We start from the raw sequence: 24000 nt of genomic DNA, 5'->3' as shown, positions 1-24000 counted from the left end.
TTAATGGTGAGCATTAGCTTGGCGTGCTGCTCTCTATGCATCCCGGGCCTGCTGACGCTAATATACTCCACTTCTGGAGACGTCCTCGCAGTAACTATCAAGCTTTTTCAGAAAGTGTGCACATTTTTTTTTTTTTTTTTTTTAAATAATGCAATAAGGCTTTTAATTAGCGAGAGATTTCAAACATTTTACTGCAGCTCTTCTGGTTTTTATTTTCTTTTAAAGTCGTGCGCTTGGATCTTCGTTTTCCAGGTGTGATTTTCTTCCTGTTTCCCCTGAACTGCTTTTGATGAAAGACTCAAAAGGTTCCAGATAAAAGCTCGCGAGGTTGCCTTGGCACGCTCTGCTGTCGACTCTGCATTGCAGTGGCCTTATTTCCCTCCCGGCCCGTTTCCACCAAGCACGGCTCAGGAATGTCCTTTTTTTTTTTTTTTTCTTTTTTTTTTAATGTCTGCTGCTCGCTTCTTCCCGAGTTGCTCCTCCAGGGGCCGAGACGGAGTGGAGGGAGAAAGACAAGACGACATGACACGACACCTCGCTGTCTTTACACTGCAGGAGCTCTCACTACATCACACACACACACACACACACACACACACACACACACACACACACACACACACACACACACACACACACACACACACACACACACACACACACACACACACACACACACAGTTACAGCAGCACGAACTTCACAGCAGTTTTTTTTTTTTTTTCTCTCCCTGAGAATATAATCTGACCTGAGGTTTTTCTATTTCTACAAATGGCACGCTTTAAAACGCTTAAGCAGCCAGACCAGCTTGAGTCCAATTATTTCTTTACTGCGGTATCTGAGCCAGCTGTGATTATTATGTTTATAATGTAGTGTCACTCTCATACTTGTCCTTCAAGCATTCTCCCCGCGGCGGGATCCTCTCAAATGAGACGTATTAGCGCCGTGTGCTGAGTTAACAGACTCGGCCGTACGAGTGAGAGCAGCGAAGAGGAAGAAGAAGAAGAAGCCATCACACGCCATTAAAAGCACTGCACCTTTTTATCACTCGCAGCTTAATGGCAGCGGTGAACAGCCAAAGCATTATTACAGTTCTCCTTGTGCTCCTGCGAGCGCCAGAAGGCACGCTGCTGCTGACAAATAGATCTCCAGACTAATGCTGAAGTTTTGTTTTTTCAAAAAGGTCATTATCTGTCTTCATCGAGAGCAGCGGGCGAGTTGCATGACGGGAAGTTGGAGGAAATTATTTGTCAAACGACTCTTTGGAAGTTTCCTTTTTTTTTTTTTTTTCTGATTTAATTGTTTTGTTTTAGTATTTTTTTAAAGGATGCAAACTGTGCAATGTGTTTAACTACCTAAGAGGTCACCCGCTGCAGAAGATCAATATTTGAACTGTGCTGTTGTGGGTCAGCATGTACGGCGGTATAAAATTAAATGGGGCTTGAAATTGATTTCAAGTTCGCTGCGGAAAAAAAAAGAAAAGAAGAGTCCACAGGTATTCAGGAAATGAAACGGAGAGGAGATGACCTCCACCCGGGAGCGCCCATAATTGTTTTTGTTTCTCCAAATTAAACGAGCCCTTTTATTATTATTATTATTATTATTATTCCTCCTCTACTTGCAGAGTTGAGGGTCCAGTTACGGCACGTTTGTTTTTAGAGGCCTAAAAGTAATATAAAGTAATAGCCGTGATTCCCCCGATTGGCTTACTCCCTTTAACGCCGTGAAACCAACGGACTTCAAAATAAAACGCCTTTGTTTTAGTTTAATCTCAGCTCTGTTCTGCATGAGCAGCAGGAGACAGAGAAAAGAAAAGAAAACTCCGACTTTGCTTTTCCTCACAGGCAATCAAACAGGTATCCCTCTGATTACACTTGTCTTCGGGTAATCGGTAAGAAAGGAGAGAAGCTCGTGTAATTTAGCTCAAATCAGAGCCCTCCCTTCTCCTCCTCCTCCTCCTCCTCCTCCTCAGATGGAGAGTCTAAATATCGCTCGCTTTCTCTCGCAGCACTTTGTTGGTGGAGCACGCCTCTGTGTTTCTCTAAAATCATCTATCAAGGTGAGATCTGTGGGAAAGAGCAGCGCCTCGGGTTTCCTCTCCGTTTGCTTATGAGGTTTTATTAGGTCCCGAAGGACCGCTGCTTTGGTGTGTGTTAAAAACAAATGGAACTTACAAATTACAGATTACAGCCTCCACAGGAGCGAGCATCCACCTTCCAGTGTGTGTGTGTGTGTGTGTGTGTGTGTGTGTGTGTGTGTGTGTGTGTGTGTGTGTGTGTGTGTGTGTGTGTGTGTGTGTGTGCGAGCGAGCGAGCGAGAGAGAGAGAGAGAGACAGAAGAAGTGTGGTGTGTTAATAAAAGAGTGCGTTTCCATGCAGCTGCAGGCTGAATGTTGCAGTAGAGATGGGTGGCGGGGAGGGGGGGGGGCTCCAGGAGGCGGAGCTCCGGTGAGTCAGGTGTCAGGGTGATGATGTTTAGCCTTATTGCATCAGTGCAAACCAAGTTATTGTGCATCTCTCTGGTGGTATCAAATATATATTTATATCCTAAGTAACTGCAAATATGTTCTCAAAGAAAAGCTGAGATTTCACTTTTAAATAAAAGAATAAAAAAGTAATATTTTTTAGCAACACTTTACTAGATGAACATAAACCATGCAGAGAGTACATTTCCACCCCTTAAACACCACTTATCATGATGTAAGACTTCATGTCAGTAGGCGGGCCTTTTATTTGTGCAGATTTCGGAGATATAAGAACTCTTTGTGGAACTACCTTCTCTTGCAGATATGGGATCTATGAATCATTCAGTCATTTGAGCTGCAGAAAACTGAAACAAATCAATCCACAACCGTCTGCATGTCAGATCAGACAAATACGTGCGACCCTTTAACCCCCCACCCCCCGCAGAGCCTCCGGGTTTATTTTTTTCTTTCCTCCGCCGCCCACACCTCCTATTCATCTCCTTTCCTTCTAATTTAATGACTCGGAATTGTAACTCCGACATTGTTATCATTCAGCAATAGCAAGTAATGAAGAGCAATTAACGTTTTTCAAAGGAGGTGAGTGAAAAGCTTGCGAGACGTCGCTTTTCACCCCCAGAAGTGTCGAAGCGACGCAGTCGGGGGAGATACTGTCATGTCGAGGAGGGCCCCTCATTTATCTGTCCAGATGTTTTTGGTAAATAAAGTTTTTTTTTGTTGTTGTTTCTTTTTTGTTTCCTGTCACGCAGACCGCTATCAGCACAAAACACGAGTAATCGTTCTAACATCCGACAACATCCGACGGCTTCCTCAACCAACTGTAATAAACTGTAATAAATTACGCCGCGCCATTTTTTTCTTCGTACAATGATTGCTCTTTTTCTGGTGGTGGGTTGACGAAAAGCGCTAATTAACTGGATATGAATGAAATTCAGGGGCAGCGTGGTATCAAAACGACGGCGGGGGGAGGAAGGGGGAGGTGTGGGTGTGGGTGGGGGGCAAATGCGATTTAGCTGTGTCGCAAGCGAGTGGAAAATTGCTGTGTAAATTGGAGGTTGTTGCCGCGGAGCGTTTTTCTGTGTGCTTACATTTCATGGGTGAGAATCCAATCTCACAGGGGCAGCATGTGCAGACTGCCCTCTGATACACTCCACCGTCCTCCACCTACTCCATGATAGCGCTCTAAAAGCCTCTCCCCCACCCGCTCCCGCACTCAAATCTATTCACACACACTCAGAGGAAACACCAAATTTCAAAACAGGTAAAAAAAAAAGAGCTTATTGTCGAGATGTAATTTGCCTCATCTTCCAATTCACCAGATTCCCACCGACACTTGATTTCACGCAAACGTAAACAGAGCAAATTCTAATCGTCACACTCGTCCGCTCCTTTACTCTTTTTATTTTTTATTTTTGAACATTTCCTGCCACGAGGAAGAAAAAAAAAAAAAAAAGGTCTCACTTACTGTCTGTTTTTTGACTCTTTGCGCTTTTTCATCTTGACGCTGCAGTGGCTGTTTTTAGTTTGTTTTTTATCTATGAGGTGGTGATGATGATGATGATGATGATGATGATGATGATGATGATGATGATGATGATGATGAGGAGGAGGAGGAGGATGTTTGGGGCAGGTTTGGAGAGAATTACGGTGACAGAGCCGTGGAAATGATAGGCCGGCGCCGAGATATCTCTGCCTCATAAATTCTACGTCGCTGGAGATAATTTACGAGGGGAGGTTTGTGTGCGCGAGACGGACAGCGCCTCGCCGTACCCGTCCGCTCCGCTCGCCTCCGTTCACGCCGGCCCCGGCGAGGAGCGCGATTTATCCGAGCTGAATTCATTTTTTCCGCTCCCGAAAGCATCGCTTTTTGGATGATTATGATAATTATTTATTTTTTATTTTCATTCTTTTTTTGGGTTGAGTATTATTTGTTCTGTCAGGATTATTACAGATAAAAGAGCAAACTAATAGATCTTTATGCGACGGCGAGGCCTTCGCTGCGAGGCGTTCGCGCCGTCGGCAAAGGTCATCGGCTCCTCCGATCGTATACGAGGCCGCGGCCGAAAGGCAAAGTCGGGCTCCGACATCGGGAATCATTCTTCATGCATATTTTTCTGTTTTTAGGGAGGTTAGCTTTTCCAATATGCACTAAAACATGGAGAACTTTCATCCCCGGCAAACTTTTTGCAGCAACACACTTTTTTGTGCAGGAAAGCAGATGTAAATCCACTCGGTCGTGTTGATATTCTCTCTGCGCGCTCGGCACCTCCTCTTTTTTTATTTATGTTTTTTTAGTCCTCCTGACAAGCTCCGAATCCACTTCTGGATGTTACAGGCTGATCTGATGAGCGGAAGATGACTGCAGCCCTTGGGCGGTAGAAGTTTACAACTCAGTTAGCAGCCAGCTCTGTGTCTCTATCCAGTTAGCTCTCAGGCCTTTATTTCTTATTTTCCTTCTTTTGGGAGGCGGGGGGAGGGGGGGGGCCTGCGGCGCTGCCTCGGGTCCTCACAATAACACCTCTCCCACCGCGTCCATTTACAAAATGGATGTCTTGGCGGGGGGAAACGCCCCTTCGGGGACGGCGCGCCGGGGTCCGGTGGGGTGCGGCGGCGGTACCGAGGAATCACTCACTCGATCTTCGGTGTGAGACGACGCGAAGGCCCGGAGGGAGGGGTGGGGTGGGGTGGCGGTTCTGGAAGGAGGAAGAAGCTGCACATCAGCCCGGTTGTTTGTGTTTGAAGAATGCTCTGTAGGTTTTCCAATCAGCGCCGGTATTCCCAACACGACTCCGATGTCAGCGCACCTGCTCATCGCCGCGGCGTACCTGCGCTGCTTTAACTAGACAGGATGCACAATGGAAGCCGACAAGGCTCTTTCACAGGGGAGTTAATCTAATCTACTCACACTCGACTTGGACATCGGCTGTCACTGACACGCCGGTGTCGCCTCCAATAAAGCGGCTGAAGGCGGAGCGCGTCGCAGGTAACCGGGGCTGGCACTCGGCCGCGCTTTCATGTTAGAACCGTCCCCGGGCTCCATCCCATCATTAAACATGAGCGTTCGTTCTCCATTCGGTGGCCGCTCCTCCAATCAGTGGTGTTTTTTTTGTGCCGTCTTCTTATCTCGGAGGAGGCGAAACCGTGATGCCGCTGACAGGATAAGCTCCGCCCCCTTCCCCGTGTGTGTGTGTGTGTGTGTGTGTGTGTGTGTGTGTGTGTGTGTGTGTGTGTGTGTGTGTGTGTGCACACAGGTGACGAGTCAGTGATTGAAGTGCTCAGCAGCAGGTTATTTCCTCCTGAACCGGGGCTCTTATTTAATGGTAATTGTAGCAATTAGCATGTGAATGAGGTAAGAATTGGATAATAGAAGTAAGATAAATATTGATGTCGGAGCAATAGTGTGTGTGTGTGTGTGTGTGTGTGTGTGTGTGTGTGTGTGTGTGTGTGTGTGGGTGTACAAGTTCCTGTAAATTTATCCTGAACTCTCATTTGCATGCATTAACGCCGCGGCAATTACGACCTTAAAAAAAAAAAAGCTAAAAAAAACACATCACCGCCGCCAATGTTAAAAGTAAATCAATTACTCTTTCGAAAGCTCCACGATGTCATATCGGGGGGTGGGATGGATCCGAGTTCCCGGAGAGGTGCTTTTCCAACTTTCCCCCCCTTCCTTTCCCCACCCCATCCTCCTCCTCTTCCTCTTCCTCTTCCTCGCTCCGGCGTCTGAACCAGTAACCAGCTGCTGGGAAGGTTAAATGACATCCATCACCTGTCAGACAGCTGACCCGGGGATGAGGCTTTTCATTTTGACTTTGTAATAACAGCGGCTTCGCTCGCAAAATGAGACGGATGACCTTGCTTGGGTATTTTTTTTCTTTTCTCCGCGGGCTCCCTGAAAGCCGCCTCATCGCAGGTGTATAACAGGTGATGAGACCGTTGTCATTTTCTCCACCGACACACTGTCAGAAAGGAGGAAAGCGAAGGGGGGAGGCTGTTTGGGACGACCGGTGGCCGAGAAGGAAGAAGAAGAAGTGACCCGGGATGGTTGGCGCCGGCAGGGAAAGATGCGGTGGAGGGGGTTGTGGAGGGGGTGGGGGGAAGGGGGTGTCTTGGTGCAGTTGGAAGTGGAAGTAAAAAAAAAAAAAATGCCATCCCGTAGGGCGGCTGCCATCTGGACGTTGGGTCTGCATATCAGCAGTGTGCAGTCACACATCGTAGGAAACATTACGAACCCACTCGAAAATATACATCTTCTTCTTCTTCTTCTTGTTCTTTTGAAAGAAAAACGTGAGAGAGGAGAAAGCCGAAAGGAAAGCAGTGCGGCGCCGGGAGGCGGGTGGAGGAGAAAACCTCATTTCTTCCGGCGTGCTGCGGCGAGTGCGTTATTGAGGTGGCTGTAATTTGATAAGGAGAGGAAACTCAATGGACTGTGAGCAAGTCAGCAGTTTGAGGCCAGTCACATTTGTGATGTGATGTGGAGGTGGCGGTGGTGATAGCGGGGAAGGAGGAGGAGGAGGGGGAGGGAGGGATGGAGGAGAGAGAGAGAGAGAGAGAGAGAGCAGGGTTCCCCGACGTCTCCTCTCTCTTTCATGAGAACAGAGGAGGAGCACTTATCCCTCCTCTGGTCTGATTTCAGTCTCCCCAGGACGGACTCGGAGGCCCGTTCCCAGGCAGATGGCCCATATACATCGGACCTGATCACTTCTAATCTGTGAGATCTCCCCGCGGAGCCGCACCCCCTCCCTCCCCTCCACCGACTCCCATTTCAAACGCCTTCACCCCCCCCACTTTTCTCCTTCTCCGTGCTCTGAATCTCCTCGCAAAAAAAAAAAAAAAAGTGACTTTTTGTTGTTGTGGCTGTTTCTCGCTCGCCAGATAACAGACACAAGTGTGATCAGCGGAACCTTTGAAGTTCCCATAAATAATCGGGCGGCGCGGCCCACTCCGGAGCCCCTCAGCTTCCAGTTCAGATCAAAGATTAGCCTCACGTCGGCCCCGGCCCTGGAATAAAGCACTTTATTGGATTCCAAAAGCCGGTGCGGGCAGGCGGGCGGGCGGGCCCCTCTTTTTCTCTCTCACCGCGGGTCCCTCGTCAGACACGAGGCCCGAAGACTTTCACACGCAGCCTATCGAGCTGTTTGTACTCCCAGGATCCACAAGAAAGAGAAAACAAGAAAAGCCTGAACACTGCTGACTTTTTAATCAACACCACGTTCAGAGGCAATCAGCAACCACGGCCTGATGTCTGAGAAATCTCTTTGTGGAGGGGGAAAATAAATAAAAAAAGAATAAATGGGGCAGGGGGAGGGGGTGTGTGTGTGGTGGTGGGCGGGGGGGGGGGATTTTTGAAGTTACTGTTAAACAGGCTGTAAAATGCTCCCTCGGACCTGCGGGGCGTTTTTTGGATCTGGCGAGAACCACGCGAGCAGCAGCAGTCGGGTCCATTCACACATGAGCGGGCTGCTCTCATCTGGCCGAGGGCGAAGTCCATCCGGGGGCCCGGCGCCGGAGAAATGGCAGCCCGTCATTCGGGGGGAAAGGTTGGGGCGCCCGGCCTCCTTCAAGGCTGGCGGGGACCCGCACTCCAGGTTTGGAGAACCGACTCTCCACCGATGCCCGGACCGAAACCGGCGCCGGCGGCATCACGGAGAGAGAGAGAGAGAGGCCTCGGCCGGTTTGTTAGCTGGTTAAAGACTCGCTGAGCCTTTTGTGAGGGATAAGAAACGATGTCCCCTTTTTGCATGCTACACTGCTCTCACTAAGACACCGGCTCGGAGGAGGAGGAGGAGATGGGGGGGAAGTGGGGGTATGTTGCATCTCCTTTTCTGAAACCCTCTCAGAAGAGCAGAATTATCTTCTTTTGACGCGCCTCCCACTCGCCAACCTTTTTATTTTTTTTTTCAATAAGTGTCCCCGCGCCACTCAGCGCCGAGAGTTATTGTCGGGACTTTACGGGTCTACAGGAGCATCAACAACACTGTGTAAAACATTAACAGGCCCGTTTAATACCCCCCCTCACCCACCTCCCACCCACACACCCCCCCAATCCTCCAACCGCCGCCGCAGCTCTGCCCAAACATTGGACGTTTTTCTGACAATAGGTAATACTCAAATCTCTCTTCCGGAGCCTAAATCCCTCCATAAAAACACATCTCATCACGGCAGCTGTATTCTCCGGGGATTTGATGTTCATGTCATGGAGAAGAAAAAAAAAAAGCCACGCCGTGCGAAGCGAACACTCGAGGCGGCCCACGCACAGATTAGGCCGGTCATACCAGCTCGCTCTCAATTTTTTTTTTTTTTTTTTTGCATTTCTTTTTTCCCCATTTTGGGAATCCAACCGGAAGGATTGTACCACGGGGACGGGGGAGGAGAGGGGGAGGGAGGGTTATATGAAGAAATGTAATGACGATAATAAAAAAAAAAAAAAAAGAGAAACATCATCATCACTGCAGAGATGAAAGTAGTTTTTTTTTTTTCTTCGTGGTACAGTATCGAGCTGACTGAGCTTAAAGACGAGATGAAGAATAATTCTGTCAGCAGACACTTTCTCCCTCCGTCACCCCGTCGCACTCCTAATTGATAAATGATGTCCGTTCGGTTTCGTCAAGGTCAGCGTACAATTAAAAAACTTTTCCATGATTTATCAGCTGGTGGACCGGGGGGGGGGCTCCAAATCAGCAGGGATGTGTGATGGACCTGAATGTGGAGACATCTCGTATCAATGTCCCCAAAAAAATGTGCAAATTTCTTTTAATAACAAAAAAAACCTCCTTAATAGATTCTATTTTATTTTTCAACGATAGCGTCGATGGGTTTTGTTGCCTAAATTTGACTTCCCATATTAGTCACGCTTTTTTTTTTTCTTCTTCTTCTTCTTCCTCGACATGAACCCGATAACAGGCACATCTTAATCTCAGAAATTAAAAGCAGCATATGTGCCTGATGATAGCCTGTGAGATAAAGCGCCAGCATATCCAGTGTGACATTAAATTAAAGATACTGGCAGCTGTGAAATGTGAAGAAAAAAAAACAAAACATGCCGGGTCTGGCCGGGCCGGGCCGGGCTGGTACGAGTCATGCTACAGCCCTCCCTCGTGTTTTTTTATTTTTTATTTCTTCCGGTGGATTTCCATTTTCAGAATCTGCATTACCTTTGCATATGAATTTAAAAAAAAAAAAAAAAAAAGGTCATTACAAAGTCTCCTTTTTGATGTCTGAGTGATAAATAATATATATAAGCTTTTGCAAGATATGCTCTTTCAAGTCCTATCTGCGGATCTTTTCTTAATATATGCGCTACATTACTGTGCATGCATGCCCTTTGGTGCACACCGCCTCCCTCCCCCCCTCCCAAAAAAAACCCTCCATGCATACTGGAGATGTATGTTAATGACTTTAATGGGCTGTTCTGTTTCCATTTAATCAGAATCTAAGTTCTGGGATGCAGCTGTGTGCTCGGCGGTGGTGTTGGGCCGCCGTGTTCAGGCCCGGCTTCAAACCCGGCGCCCCCCCCTCCCCCACCTTCCACCTTCCCCCACCGAGCATCCCCGATGATTGCACTCTGCCGGCGTGCATGTGTGTGTGTGTGAGGGGGGAGGGGGGAGGGTGTCAGGTGAAGTTTTAATGTTGGTAAGAGAGAAATCTCGGTGAGAGAGGATGAAATACGAGAGCTGTGCTTGATGTGCGGCGACTACAGTCTTACAGTTTTCAACCTCGGATGCTTTCGTCTGCTCCAGTGAACACTTGCTTGACAATCACGGCCTGCAGAGCCTTTTTCTTTTTTCTTTTTTTTTTTGTACTTCCTCTCCGCTGCTGCTGCTGCTGCTTTATGGACTGAAAAAGAACAAGAGATAAATGCATTTTCGCTGATTTCCACCCGTAATGACTTTCCTCACATTTCACTGTTTACCTCTGTTATCCTCCTCCATCCTCCCCCGCAGTGCTTCTTCTTCTTCTTCTGCGTTCCCCCCCCCCCCTCAGTCCAGAGCGGCCCCATCTCCCTGAACCTGATACTGAGATTTGTGCGGCTAATTCCCTGCACTCACACGGCCCAGTGTGGTGTCATAATTGGCACACCATTGATTTATGTCTCCTCTTACAGCGCCCTGAATGGCTGATGAGTGGAGCTTCCTGTCATAATAGGCCTCGTCCAGGCCTCTTTTGCCGCTCGGCTGCTCACCGCACTCCTTCCCGTCCTCCGCCGTTTGTTGTGGCTGAAGCGCGGCTCAAACTGTGTTGATTTCCTTCTTCTTTTTTTTTTTTTTTACACGGGGACGACACGGCACGGGCGCTCGGTTTTGACCTCGTAGCTAATAAACGCTCGGTGTGTTTTTCCCCGATCTTTTAACGGGCTCTGAAACCACACACTTGTACATCCAACACCCGTCCCGGCTCCGTTACCTGGTAATTACACCACGCAGGGCCGTAACGAGGAGTTTAATGGCCGCAGCACAGTGGCTGTGTTCCTTTAAAGAAAAGAAAAAAAAAAGAAAAGGAGGCCGACCCGTGTTGGAGGCAGAGAGGGTTAGTTTGAAGTGCGCCAGCGGGGTACTGTGGTGCCCTCCGGGAGCCCCCGTCTCCCTGGGGGGGCTTGTGTAATCTCGTTGTACAGCAGTAGGGGAGTGGAAGGGGGGGGCCCACTGGGAACACTTGCTCCGATCTCCCCACCGCCCTAACTCTGCCAAAATCCTGAAAGTAAGCAGTTAAAGATGCTCCAGTCATCAGAATCGCTCACAAGCTCCGCCCACATAGATTTTATTTTGGGGGGATCCAATCAGGAAGGAAATGTTCTTGCCAATAGTGCCGCACCCTCTACAGCAAGACACCAACTCAATAAAATACGTAATCTAAATGCGTTCATGTTGTCAACTGGCTCTCAAAATATACAACTTTTAATTTTTTTCACGCGATCTCCGTTTCCACGGCAACACACGGGGTTTGACTCAAGAACTGGAAAACAAATCAGTTAACTGTTCGTGTAACGTACACCGTTGGTGTAACGTTTACCGCTCCAGGAAGTAGGCCGACCCCTAGAAACCACCCTAGCAACAGAGAGGATTACTCTCAGTCATGTGTTTTTAAGGTTTTAGCACCGCGTCGAGTGTACAAAAAAAAAAACGGTCGAGTGCACGGCGATCCTCGGTGTTTCGGTACGACAAAAAATAGGACCGAAAGACACCCGGTTTCACCAAATGGGTCATTTAATAGACCTAGAACAAGTGGAAACTACATTATATTACATGTTATATGAAATTCAATTCTAATCATATATTCCCATTGACAAAGCGGACTGATATTTACAAGCGATGTACAGTTGACCAATCAGATCTGTGGGTCGTATCTGGGATGGATACGTATGGTGGGATGGAGAAGTTCTTTTCTTTTTGTTTTTCTTTTTTCAAACTTGCATTTCATTAAAATCGGGAAGTCAGACACGGATACATCAGAGATCAGACAGGAAGACAAGGGAAGTGCGAGCGACGGAGTCGAGGGGTCATCCGGGTTACTGTCGAATCCACCCCACCCCCAACACCACCCCAACCCCTCCCCCACCGGCCCGGGACGAGCTGTCAGGCGGCGGGAGTCTGTGTGAGAGCAGCAGCACGTGGCCGGGAAAGGGAACGGGAAGGGAAACCGGCGAGGAAGGAGTAGCAGGGAAAAAAAATAACCCAAAGAAACCAGTGTTTCTGAAGCCCAGCTCATACATTGCTAATGCTCGGAGTAATACGGGTCTCATTCATAATTCATAAACCCTCGGCCCCTCAATTCGCAAACTATATCATGTGCCCTGTAAAGAGGTTAAAGATTTGGTTGTGTTTGCCGGGAACGTGGTGACCACTGCTGCTTCGGGGGGGTGAAAGGGGGGGGGATTATGTTGTGTAAATGAGCCTGAACGGTCCTGTGCAATGCAGCGTTGTGCGACCGTCGGCTGTCAGTCAACCGACGTTTCGCCGATGCGCTGCAGCCTCAACTATCTGCTGCTTCCTCCAAAATAAGAGCATCCTCCAAAATAAGAGCATCCTCAGAAAAGGTGGCTTCATAATCTGGGAGTTTAAAAAAAAAAACTTGATAGCTGGGCAGTTGCAGAGGAGGTTGAACCTCTTCCTCTTCCTCTTCGTCTTCGTCTTCGTCCCCTCTTCCTGGCTTTTACCAGGTGACTGTGCACATAAATCAGCACTCCGGTTTGGCCCCATTACCGAGCACTTCCGCCGCCACCATCCGGCCTTCTTCTCTCTCTGCTCCGCTGCCTAAACAATGCATGAACCTCTCAAAGGGCAAAATGCTGTACCACTTAGCAGATGAATATTTTATAGTGTGTAAAACTATGTACAGCCTCTACCTTTTGACTGGCCGCCCTCCTTTTTTTTTTTATTTATTTTTTTCTGCTGCTGCTGCACGGATGCTAAATGCCTCTCGTGCGAGGGAGGGAAGGGGAGGGGGGAGGGGGCGGTCAAAGGTCAGCAGCATGCATCTTTTTTTTTTTCCGCCACATAACATCTGGCACTTCTTTAAGTAGCATTTTTTTCAATTGCTCTCCTTTGATAAGGCGAAGTGCTCGGGCGCGTTTGAATGTGTTGTAATTTCATTTGGTGTAATCGCATCAAGGCCTCTTTCAAAAGCCCCCTCCTCCCTCCTCCCTCCTCCCTCCCCTCCCTCCCTTGTCAGATTACATGCAGTACAGTGGAGTCCGAACGAGAGGAGGAGGAGGAGGAGGAGACCGTAAAGAGGCACCAATAAAAGCTGAGAGAACTTATGAGAATAATGCAATCGCAGAGGAGTCGGTGCGGTCGTGGTCTCCGTCCTGCGGTCCCATAATTCTGAAGCAATCATCCAGAAGCCTCCTTTAATGCTCGGCGCCTCGGTCCGGGATCGCGGAGCATCCCCTCTCAGGTCAACGGGTCTGCGGGTTAATGATCTGATCTCTCTCTCTGCGGATCAGATGACTTTGCAAAAAAAAAAAAAAAAAAAAAAAGAACTTGGAGACAACTCAGATCTCTCTCGTCCCGTTTTTTGTTGTTTTTATGGTTTTATCATGCGTATTGGAAACAAAACTTTCCGCAACATCCACCCACATCGCCCACCAGCACCTCTCTTGGCCTCCATTTCCTCCCTTTTCTCCTCCTCCTCTCTTTCAATTTCTCTCCTCTCTCCCTTCTCTCTCTCTGCTGATCGATATTTGGGGCTGAATTGGCTGAAAGGGGAAAAGAGGCCTGTAAAATTGAGGAGACAGGCTGCTGGAGGACGGCCAGCTTATCTCCCCGGCTTGTTTATGCTTCAGGAATGATTCCCGATACCAGATAACCTGCAGTAACGTCAGCATGTGTCTGTCTTTGAGGGATGGCCGCCCGTCCGCCAATTTCTAATTATCGGCCCGGCCGACCACTTGTCCGCAGCGGTTATTTATTGTTATTAAAAATGTAAATCACATTCAGAATTAAGCAGCTTTTTTTCTTTTGTTTTTCACGTCTTTATTATGTAACGAAGACGTTTTTGATAGCAGGTATTGTCGGGTCGGATGCAGGAAAATCTCTTTGCTTATGTGTGTGTGGAGGGAGGGTGGGGGGTGGAGGTGGGGGGGCCACGGGGGAGTTCGTCTTCCTCTATTTGTGTTTGTCAGGGGATTTTTTTTTTTTTGTGGCAAACACACACTTCATCACTTTGACATTGATTAAAAATACATGGCCCTATTCTAGGGGACAGTCAGTGCACAAATCAGCACAGTGTTCAGTTCAGCACTCGCCGTCCAGACACCCCCTCACCCCCTCCCCCCAGCTCCTCCTCCCCCCAGCTCCTCCTCCGGTCTCAGTATCCACACCCCCTCCCTTTTTCTTTTTTTTTTTACTCCTTTAATTGCGGTGCTGCTCTGGGCAGCGTAACGGCAGCTCGCAGGGCTGCGGGCGCACATCCATCCGTCACCGCGCTGCGCCACGCTCCGCCGCTCACACACACACACTCACACACACACACACACACACACACACACACACACACACACACACACACACACTCACACACACGCACGCTCAGTGCAATCAAAGTGTCAGGCGACGCTCGGTGTGATCATCGGTTTTTTTTAAGAGCAGTCGGAGAAACCTGCCTTTCTTCTTGCATCCCATGTGCTCCTTTTCAAATCAACTTTTTTTTGTTTTGTTTTTCTTTTTATTGTTCTGTTTGTTTTTGTTGCTCCGCCTCTTCTCTCTCTCAGTCCCCTTCATCCCCCCCACCCCCCTCCACCTTCCTCTTCACTTCAGTCCCCGAGTGCCTCTCTTGTTTCCTTCGGCTCATCTGTTAAGTGGGAGATAAACCTTCGGTCAGCTCGTGTGGAAGTCTCTTCAGAGGGGACGGTGTTATCTGAGATGAAGCAGCGAGTCTGAGTAGCAGAAGAAGAAAAGGTGTGTGTGTGTGTGTGTGTGTGTGTGTGTGTGTGTGTGTGTGTGTGTGTGTGTGTGTGTGTGTGTGTGTGTGTGTGTGTGTGTGTTCGTACTCAACTCTCAGGTGTGTGGCGCCCTCGCGGTTTGTTCAGCGTTGCGGTTGCCCACTTCCTCTCTCCTCTCTCGGAGCATCTGGTGTGGTCATCCGTTTCTAATGGGCTCACATCGAGGCCCGCTTTCCAGCTTTGCCAGCAGAATTGTTGCTCCATCAGTTACTGCGGGGGCCATTTTGCTGGGATCGCTGCGGGGGAGGGAGGGGAGAGGTGGGATGGTGGCGGCGGTGGTGGTGGTGGTAACCCAGGCAGGGCAATTAGAGGGTATTCGGAGGGGTATCACATCCACACACCCTCCTCCTCCTCCTGCTCCTCCAGCTCCTCATCACCACGGCAGGGCTGGTGGTGCTGCCGATCGATGGAGGGATCGGTTAGAGGAGCCGTCGCCGCCTCCACCTGTTCATTCCTCCCTCTCACTCCACTATCTCCACCTCGGACCCCCATTTAAAGGCAGCGAGCAGGTGTGTGTTCCCGACAGTGTGTGTGTGTGTGTGTGTGTGTGTGTGTGTGTGTGTGTGTGTGTGTGTGTGTGTGTGCGTGTGCGTGCGCTACCTTTACCCTGACATCAGTGTGACATGGCACTTAATGGACTCTGCCATGTGAAACAAGCACCCTCGGTTAATTACCTTGCCAAGGCCCTGGCCTTTTCTGGAGCAGTTCATTCCCACTTGGGGGGAGAGACCGCTCCTGTGTGTGTGTGTGTGTGTGTGTGTGTGTGTGTGTGTGTGTGTGTGTGTGTGTGTGTGTGTGTGTGTGTGTGTGTGTGTGTGTGTGTGTGTGTGTGTGTGTGTGTGTGCGCGTGCGCGCGTGCGCTCTCCATTGTTCCTCTAATCCTCTGAAGTTTGAATCAAATTCGAGCTCTTCCCTCTTTAAAAACAAGTGTTTTGTTGTGTGTGTGTGTGTGTGTGTGTGTGTGTGTGTGTGTGTGTGTGTGTGTGTGTGTGTGTGTGTGTGTGTGTGTGTGTGTGTGTGTGTGTGCGCACCAAAATGCAGCAGAGCCGAGAGGCTGCAGGCGGCGAGCGAACAAAGAGCCGGAGAGACCCGGTAAATCTGGAGACTATTCTGGGAGCGGAGGTGCTGCGGAGGTACACTTCCTGAATACCTCTCGCCCCCCCTCCCCCCCTCAAACCCCCCACACCCATTCATGTGTCGTTAAGCATCGAAATCTCCCCGTTTGAATGGAGCCGACTTTGTTGACGTCCGTTTTTGTTTTGTTGTTTGTGGTGAAATCTTTCTGTTTCTGTTTCATATCTTCAGTATTTTAACACCAAATATTTTTGCCGTATCTGAAACGCACATGTTGTAGCTTGCAGGATGGGAATCGGCTCTTTTTTGTGCTTTTTGTATTATATTTCAGTTTTTTTTGGGGGGGGGGGTTGTGACATTTCTGGGCAATGTTCTCGGGTCAATCGCCCGAGCGCTCGGAAACAGGTGGCGCGGAATAAAATATTTAACGGCCGATTCTCTGAATACAGCGGACGGACTGCAGCCGCGTGTCACCGAAGTAAACGAGTCCTGCAGGTGAAATAATACGCGACTTCGTGGACGACTCGGGCGGTTGTGATGGTTTCAGGCAGCTCGTCAACATCAGAAGGATTTAAAGGCTTGTTAGCAAATCTTTCATGTGCAAAAAAAAAAAAAAAATGTTGTGTAACACTCAGCAAATGCAGTTAAAATTAACTTTCTGGTTTTTTTTGCCTACTTTTATTATCTTTTTTTTCTTAAAGTGAAAATAAAGCGATGACGTTTACGGGAGCGGTTTATTTTCTGACATCCGTGATGTCGGATAAAAGGATCCCCGTCAGATCGATTAAGCATCACCGACGCTAATAATCTTATTTCATAGATGAACTAAAGGAAAATAAACTTTCAGTCAGAAATCTTTGATAGTTTGAAAAGTTTGATAAAAAAAAAAAAGGTGAGAACAGGAGATTTGGTGTTTCTGGATGGTTCGGACTTTGGGAACCGATTACTGGGAAGGAAGGAGGAGATTATGTATTTAATTGTAATTTGATTACGACAGGATCTTTTTTTTATCTTTAGTGCAAAGATTATTTCACGCGGATCAAAACGCGTGGGGCGTTTATCTCCGCATCGCACGTCGGGCCTCTTAAACACACTTTACTCGTCGTTGTCATCTGCTTGCTTTAGATTTTTTTTTTTTTTTTTGTCTGAGAAGTTGGCAACTCCTTTTCCGCTGAAATCCACAAACAGCAGGAATCGATCGAGAGTTCAAGTCGCGAAAAAAAAAAAAAAAAGAAGCGTGGATGTGATTCGAAGGCTTGGGAAGTGAACTCGGGCACTTTGATCAGGAAATCTGAGGAGGCAACAAAAGTGACATGATTGTCTTCGCTGCAGATGAAAGCAGAGCAGAGTTGGTTTTTTTTGCTGTCTGTCTCCATCGGTGCATTTTACAGTAAACAGTCTCTGACAGAACTCTCCATCTCTCTGAGATGCAAGCCATCCACGATTCAATCAAACTTAAAAAAAAACAAAAAAAACCCTGAAGAAGCATCTTTTAATTAGTTCATTGTTCTTCCCTCGTGCGCTTGAAAATTAAATTTCACCGACGCAGACGGCAGCTTTCATGTTCAGAAGTTTTCGGTTTGATGGATTATTTCGCAGCGCGCCGTCTTTATTACGCGTTAAACTTCACGAGAGTCCTGCTGCCACGGGTCTCCCGGAGGTGTTCCCGGTCGTCGCGGCTGATTATACGGTGCCATAACAAAAAGCGGGGGAGTGGGAGGGGTGGAGGGGGGGGAGGGAGGGGCACTGGCTCTGCCTCCGACATCACCATAGAGTTGATAGAGTCGACCGCCTCTCATCAATGATGCAGCAGACACGGCCTCCTCTTTCTCCTCCCGCCAGGACGGACTGAAGGCGAGAGGAGACGGGGGCCCTCCTGGACCGAGCAGCCCCACGGGTTAGCCTCAAACAACCCCCCTTCCCCCTCCCCTCCTCCTCCATCCCGCCCGCCTGCAGTCCAACTCCCCCGTCCACCTCATCCCGTTCGTTTCCGACCGCAGCCAGGTTGAAACCGAGCCGGTCCCACGGCGGCGAGACGAGGCAGGTGAGGCTGGAAGGGGGGGGGGGGGGGGGGGTTAGAGTGACAGGTGGCGGTTAAGGATGCTGACCGGAGCCTCAACCGCACTTTACCAGTCGGAGAGATAAGCGACATCCTGAGATAGAGAGACTCTTCCTTTCCGTGGAAAACAACCCCGACCTGAATCGACGGAGAAGATGCCAATTTTGATGAAAAAGCTGCGTTTCGTGCCATCTTTGCCCTCTGGCCCTCTTTTTTTTTTAAATTTATTTATTTAATTTTTTATAATCAAAGCAGCTACATGCACCAATTTGTAGCTCTGCCTTTATTAGATAACAACACGTTGTTATTCTGAGGATGTCAAATTTCTTATATCTTATGCAACCATATGAAACGTCCCCGACAGCAGCGCTGGAACCCGTCGGGCTCTCCGCCGGCTGCCTGAACATCGCGTTATGAAAAAAAACCCAAAAAACCAGATAACGTTAGTTTTTATTTCCTGCTTTCGGGAGCTGATCTACGTTTTTAAATGACTCCGATATCGCAGTTTGTGTAAATGTAAAAAAAAAAAAAACTGATTTAAGAAAAAGAAAAACGAGAATACTCGGCACAAAGCTTTACACGCCGGCGTGATTGAAAGGTGTGCTGTCCGCAGGAAAGATGCAAACCATCCTTCCTCCTCATCATCCTCATCCTCTTCCTCGTCTTCCTCGTCCACTCCAAAGCAAAGTGGCATTTCCATTTTAAGATTGCCTCTCGAGCCCCTTTGTGAATAGAATCGAATTACACTGAAAAGCACCGATTGATTCTTTTCTGAGCACAATAGTTTTCATCATTTAAGCCAATCCCAGCAGCCCCCCCCCCCCCCCTTTTTTTTTTTTTTTTTTTTTTTTTTTTCTTGAAGTACCTATTGAATCCGGTCCGAGAAAGTCATTCTGACCGTTTTTTTGTTTTTTTTATTGTTTCTAAATGGGTGAATGGGATCAGGAAACAACGGCGCTGAGGAGGAATCGGGTGATGGGGGCGGGGGGTGGTGGTGGGGGTGAGGGTGGGGGTTCAAGAGTTCAGCCGGTACACGCTGGAGGTCCTGCAGATGCATTTCAGTGCTCTAACACACCGATGGTCTTGTCACCGACTCCAGCGAACACCCAAGGGCTCCTTTTAATGGCGGCGCTGAGGACTTGAGGATTCCAGCTCATTAGAACTGATCGTTGGCCACCAGGACGGAGAGAACAGCTTTCCAGCTCAAAGACGAGACGCTGCTGCTTCTTCTTTCTTTTTTTCATGCACGGCACATTTTACTTTTTTTTTCTTTTTTTTTTTTTGATGGAGGTGAGAAAGAAAAAAAAAAAAAAAGGAGGTGTTTGATAAATGAGCACCCGCCACTATCCGGCTCTCTGCAGCCACCCACATCCAGGCCAATCCGACCCCAACCCCACCACCCCGAGATGCTGATTAGGCCCCGCCCCTCACTTCCATCAACCCCCAGCAGTGATGAAAGGCAGAGCAGGTGAGGAGTTCACGTCTCCGCTGCGGCTTTAATCAACTTTCCTGCGGACATTTGCAATGAATGTAAAACAGAGAAACGGGAGTATCAAGCCCCCGTTTTTTTACCACGTGAGGATGAGGAGGGGAAACGGAGCTTCTCCAACCGGACGCAGCAGCAACCAGCGGTGACGTCGCCCGTCTGTTTGTGAACGTTACGAAGCCTCCAGTTCCAGATTTCAGACCCTAAAAAGGCCGCGTCCACTTTTATATCCAGTCTCCTGATATCAGCTGCCAGGTTTCAGGAGCCTTCTGGACCGGACTCTGTGGCTTCGTGTCTCCGTGCTTCTACCTGCGCTGACGGGACAAAGCGAACACAACTGGGTCGTCAACAAAGGCTCCGAGTTGGACTCGTCTGCAGGAGCTGCAGCAAGTGATGCTCAGTCAGCCGGCCAGCCAGCCAGCCAGCCAGCCAGTCAGCCGGCCAGCCAGTCAGCCGGCCAGCCAGCCACACATGGACCCGATCCATGTGCAGTGTCACACTGGCGCTGGTGTTGTATATCAGCGAGACACTCCACTTCTCATCTGGAAGGATGCCAGTCTGATGAGCTGGAAGCCAGCCTCTTTTTATTTTTTTTTACTTTTTTATTTTTTTAAAATCCCCCCCACCCCTTCCCTCCTCCATCAACACAACCCCACCGTGCTCTTTTTTTTTTTTTTTTTTTTAAAAAACCAAATATCAGACGGAGGCCTTTTGTTGAATTAAAATGTGTGAATGATTTTAGAAATGTCAGCGACAGTCACGGTCACGTCACCCCCCCCCCAACACCACCTCCTCTCCTCCCTCCCCCCCTCCACCTGCTCACCAGCACAGACCCGACTTTTATCCTCTTAACTTCTCCGAGCTGCAACGAGGAAATTTGACTAAAAGAAAATAAGGCGAAATGTCTTTTTTTATTTTTTAAGCTGTCCGTTTATTGTGTTTTAAAACGGAGGTGTTTGACCTCCAACGCACCGCCGGGCGCTGCTGAAATATTTAACGGTCCTCGGGAATCGTCACTTTGCCCGACTGACCCTCGATTACTCCCTTCTCCCCTCACCATCCCCCTCCCGAGGTGATCAGACCCTGGTGGCTGCTTTTGTCCTTTTTCCCTCTCTAATGTAGTATTTTATGGTTTCCTTCCCGATCTGCTCGATCAGCAGTTATTTCCTCCGTTTGGTTTGACACAAGCGCGACAAAAAAAAAAAAAAAAAAGAGCAGCGAAGTTTTCCATCACGACACGCTTTATCGACTTCCTCTGGAAAACCATATTTTCACACCTGATTCTGCTGTTTTTATGTAATTAAACGCTCCTTTCAGCGTCGACGGACGTTCAACGACCAAAAACGTTTTTGTTTTTTTTCACCATTTGAGAAAAAAAAAAAACGAATTAAAAGTTTTTCTTTAAGAAGTTAATATGTGACGTGAAGTTTCCTGAACGAGATCAGATATAATCCTGCCGCTCTCGTCGGATAAACACACCATCTCCGAACTCTCTTTTATTTATATCCTTAAGACCAAACCTTGACTGTACATTTCTCCTTTTGAAGATCCCTTCCCGGGGATTAAGGTGCTTCCTAATTGACTCAATTATCCCGTCCAAGTCGAAGTTTGAAAAGTAAAGTGTGGGCCGGGGGGGGGGGGGGTTTATCCTCCGGCATTAAGTCGTCATCGAGGGGGCACACGGGCCCGCCGTATTTACTGCCGGAGCGCCGCGTTTATCCGACCTGATGCCTCTAATGCGGGTATCAATCTCCACAATGCCTTCTGCCTCCAATATGGGTCGTGTCATCTCTGGTTAGTGGAGTCTCCTGATGAAATTGTCCAAAACTCCACCGATCAATCAGGCTTGGTAGGGGAGGGGTGGGGGGGGGGATTGATTTTCTTTCATCTTTTCTGGTCTTCTCTTTCTCTCGCTGCCCCGCTGCAAGCCGAGGCCTCCGATGTTTCTCTGGTGTAAGACGAATGTCGCACAGAAAAAGGGGGGGAGGGGTGTAGCGGGGGGGGGGGGGCACGCGTTGACCTCGACCCACCAAACATCTCCTCTCTCCATCTCTGACTTGTTTCTGTTGTTGTTGTTGTTGTTTTGTTTTGTTTTGTTTTTTCTTCCCTTCTTTATCTACATCACCTTAAAAAATAGGAAATAAGTCCTTTTTCATTTCCTCTTTGTTAAACATACACTGTGGAGGCGACACGACGGGCAGGTCTGCCCTCGCTTTCCCTCTTTGGAGCGGATCAACACCCCCCCCCTCCCTCCCACCACCACCACCACCCCGCCCCCCATTTATATGGGCCTCACGACTTTCCCCATAATGAAATATTCACAGGTCACTGGTTCCCTGAGAAATGATGGGGGTCAGTCAATTGCTTTTCAGCGAGTAATTTTCTCCCCCTTCAGACGGCCCTGCTTGTCGTGTTGACAGTCATTAGCGCCGGAGGAAGGCTGGATCGAAGCGCAAGTGTGACACTTGTCAGACAGTCGCAGTCTTTAGCTCCTCGGCCTCTCTTTTATTTCCCCTCAACCTACTTCTTCTTCTTCTTCTTCTTCTTCTTCTTCTTCTTCTTCTTCTTCTTCTTCTTCTTCTTCTTCTTCTTCTTCTTCTTCTTCTTTTTGCTGCTTTTCAGCTGCAGGATTTTTGTTTCTTTGTCCAGCTGGTTTTATTCCATCCAGAGTTTTTATTTCTTTTTACCGCTCCGCGTGTTAGTGTGTAAAAAAAAGAAAAAAGAAAAAAATTAGCCGACTGTCGTCTCCTGAACGCCCCCCCCCTTTGTGTGTGTGTGTGTGTGTGTGTGTGTGTGTGTGTGTGTGTAATGATTCACTTTGAAACGAGTGCCATCAAAAGCCAATCAAAAGAGACACTTCAGATTTGGTGATTGGTGATTAGACCTCTGGAAATCCCCGGGAAAGTTTAGTCAAGGCTCTTTTTTCTTTATGACTCGGCCTGACCTTTAAAGATATTAACATTTGACATGATAAATGGTGCACAGAGGAGACGGAGACTTTTCCTATTAACCAGCTGCGGTGGAGGAGGATCACACTCCCTCCCCCCCCCCTTCCCTCCACCCATCTCTCCATCCTTAAAGGTGGATGGAAGAGAATAGAGATCCACGTCGAGTGTTAAAAAACGATGCCGGGGTGCTATCGAGCTGGGGGAGGGGGGGGGGGGGTCCTCGCACCGCAGATGGCGAGCCTGACTCGGAGGAAAACTCCAATTAGCTAACAGTAATGGCCGGTGGCCGGTGTCGCGTGTCCGCAGGCATGGACCCCCCCCCCTCTACCCCGGGACCTCGCGGTCCCGAGATGTGATGGAGAGCTGCACAGCCACCGTGGCAATCTGTTTCCATTGTGTCAGCTGCCACATAGCAGCACACACACACGCACACACATGTTCAGCTGATTCTGGGCTTTAAATAAACGATGCAGGCGTGTTGGAAAACAATGAAATAAATGAGGGTCGCGATCGTTAGCCGTGTGGAGGATGAGGTTCGGTTCCAGTTTGGTTTGGATGTTCTGGTTGTTAGGAGGAAAAGGGATGAAGTGTCTCAAGTCTGGACTCCCCCCTCCCCCCTCTCCCCTCCTCTCCCTCCCCCCAAAAAACCTGAAGTGGTTTTGATGTTAATTGTAATTTGGATCCAGATGTCCAGAGTCCAGACTTTCCCTCGTTAGTGAGGCCTTGTTTTGGTACGTGCCGCCATCATTACAGAGATACCTGACAGGCTCTGGTTATGGCTGCAGGTTGTAACAAACTGCATCAGTGTTTCTGTCTTCACCATCTGGTAATTTGACCTACATATCAGTTTCCCTCTTTCTTTTCTTTTTTTTCCCCCTCCTGTCCGTTTGAGTGTGGGAGAATCTGCGCTAAAAGAGCCGCAGGGATTTCGATTCTCCTGTTTTCTTGCAGTTTTCTACCGCCTGAACTATAATTTAGTTCATTTTTACTGTTGGGATTTTTTTTTTGTGGAATATTTTACATTATTGAAACGCAAACTCTGCAAAAAAAAAAAAAAAAAAAAAAAGAAGAAAGTATGGACGTCATAAAGTACATCTTTTCAGACAAAACAGGCTTTACGAACAAAAATAACTCTTCATTTACATCAGGAAGGCAAATAAAACTCTGGAAAAGAAACCGGAAGTCCAGTTGTCAGAGACGTCACTTTGTGTGCATCCAGCCGGTCTGTGTGTTGAATGAACATTTAATTCAACAGCATCTGAAGCTCTTATTTTGACAGCTGATGTCGTTTCTGTATTACAGTCCCGACTGTCTGTTCTTGTGATATTTCTGTGATGCGCAGCAGGATTACTATCACAGGAAGTGAACAGATATTTATTCCTTTCTAGTGCTTACATTTTTTTTTTTGCAATTTTCTCAAATCTCTGCAATTTTACACACACACACACACACACACACACACACACACACACACACACACACACACACACACACACACACACACACACACACAC

General features: G+C 48.2%; 1 protein-coding gene across 13 annotated transcripts in view; it reads left to right on the top strand.

The window, feature by feature from the left end:
- LOC138634759 (RNA binding protein fox-1 homolog 3-like) overlaps positions 1 to 24000 on the top strand; it is a 371961-nt gene that overhangs the window by 292003 nt on the left and 55958 nt on the right. Inside the window, exon 2 of one of the 13 annotated variants that reach the window (XM_069721891.1) lies at positions 17836 to 18033. The exons of 11 other annotated variants lie outside the window; for them this stretch is intronic. The gene's annotated coding sequence lies outside the window, so the exon portion shown is untranslated. Of the gene's footprint in view, positions 1 to 17835; positions 18038 to 24000 lie in introns of all 13 variants that reach the window. One more of the 13 variants, XM_069721890.1, reaches the window with a different exon arrangement.

This window comes from Brachyistius frenatus, unplaced genomic scaffold (genome assembly GCF_029030835.1).
Source record: "Brachyistius frenatus isolate BFR_SWC_R1_liver_20210118 unplaced genomic scaffold, ASM2903083v1 Contig_277, whole genome shotgun sequence".
Taxonomy (NCBI): Eukaryota; Metazoa; Chordata; class Actinopteri; family Embiotocidae; genus Brachyistius; species Brachyistius frenatus.
This window is presented reverse-complemented; position numbering and strand designations above follow the sequence as displayed.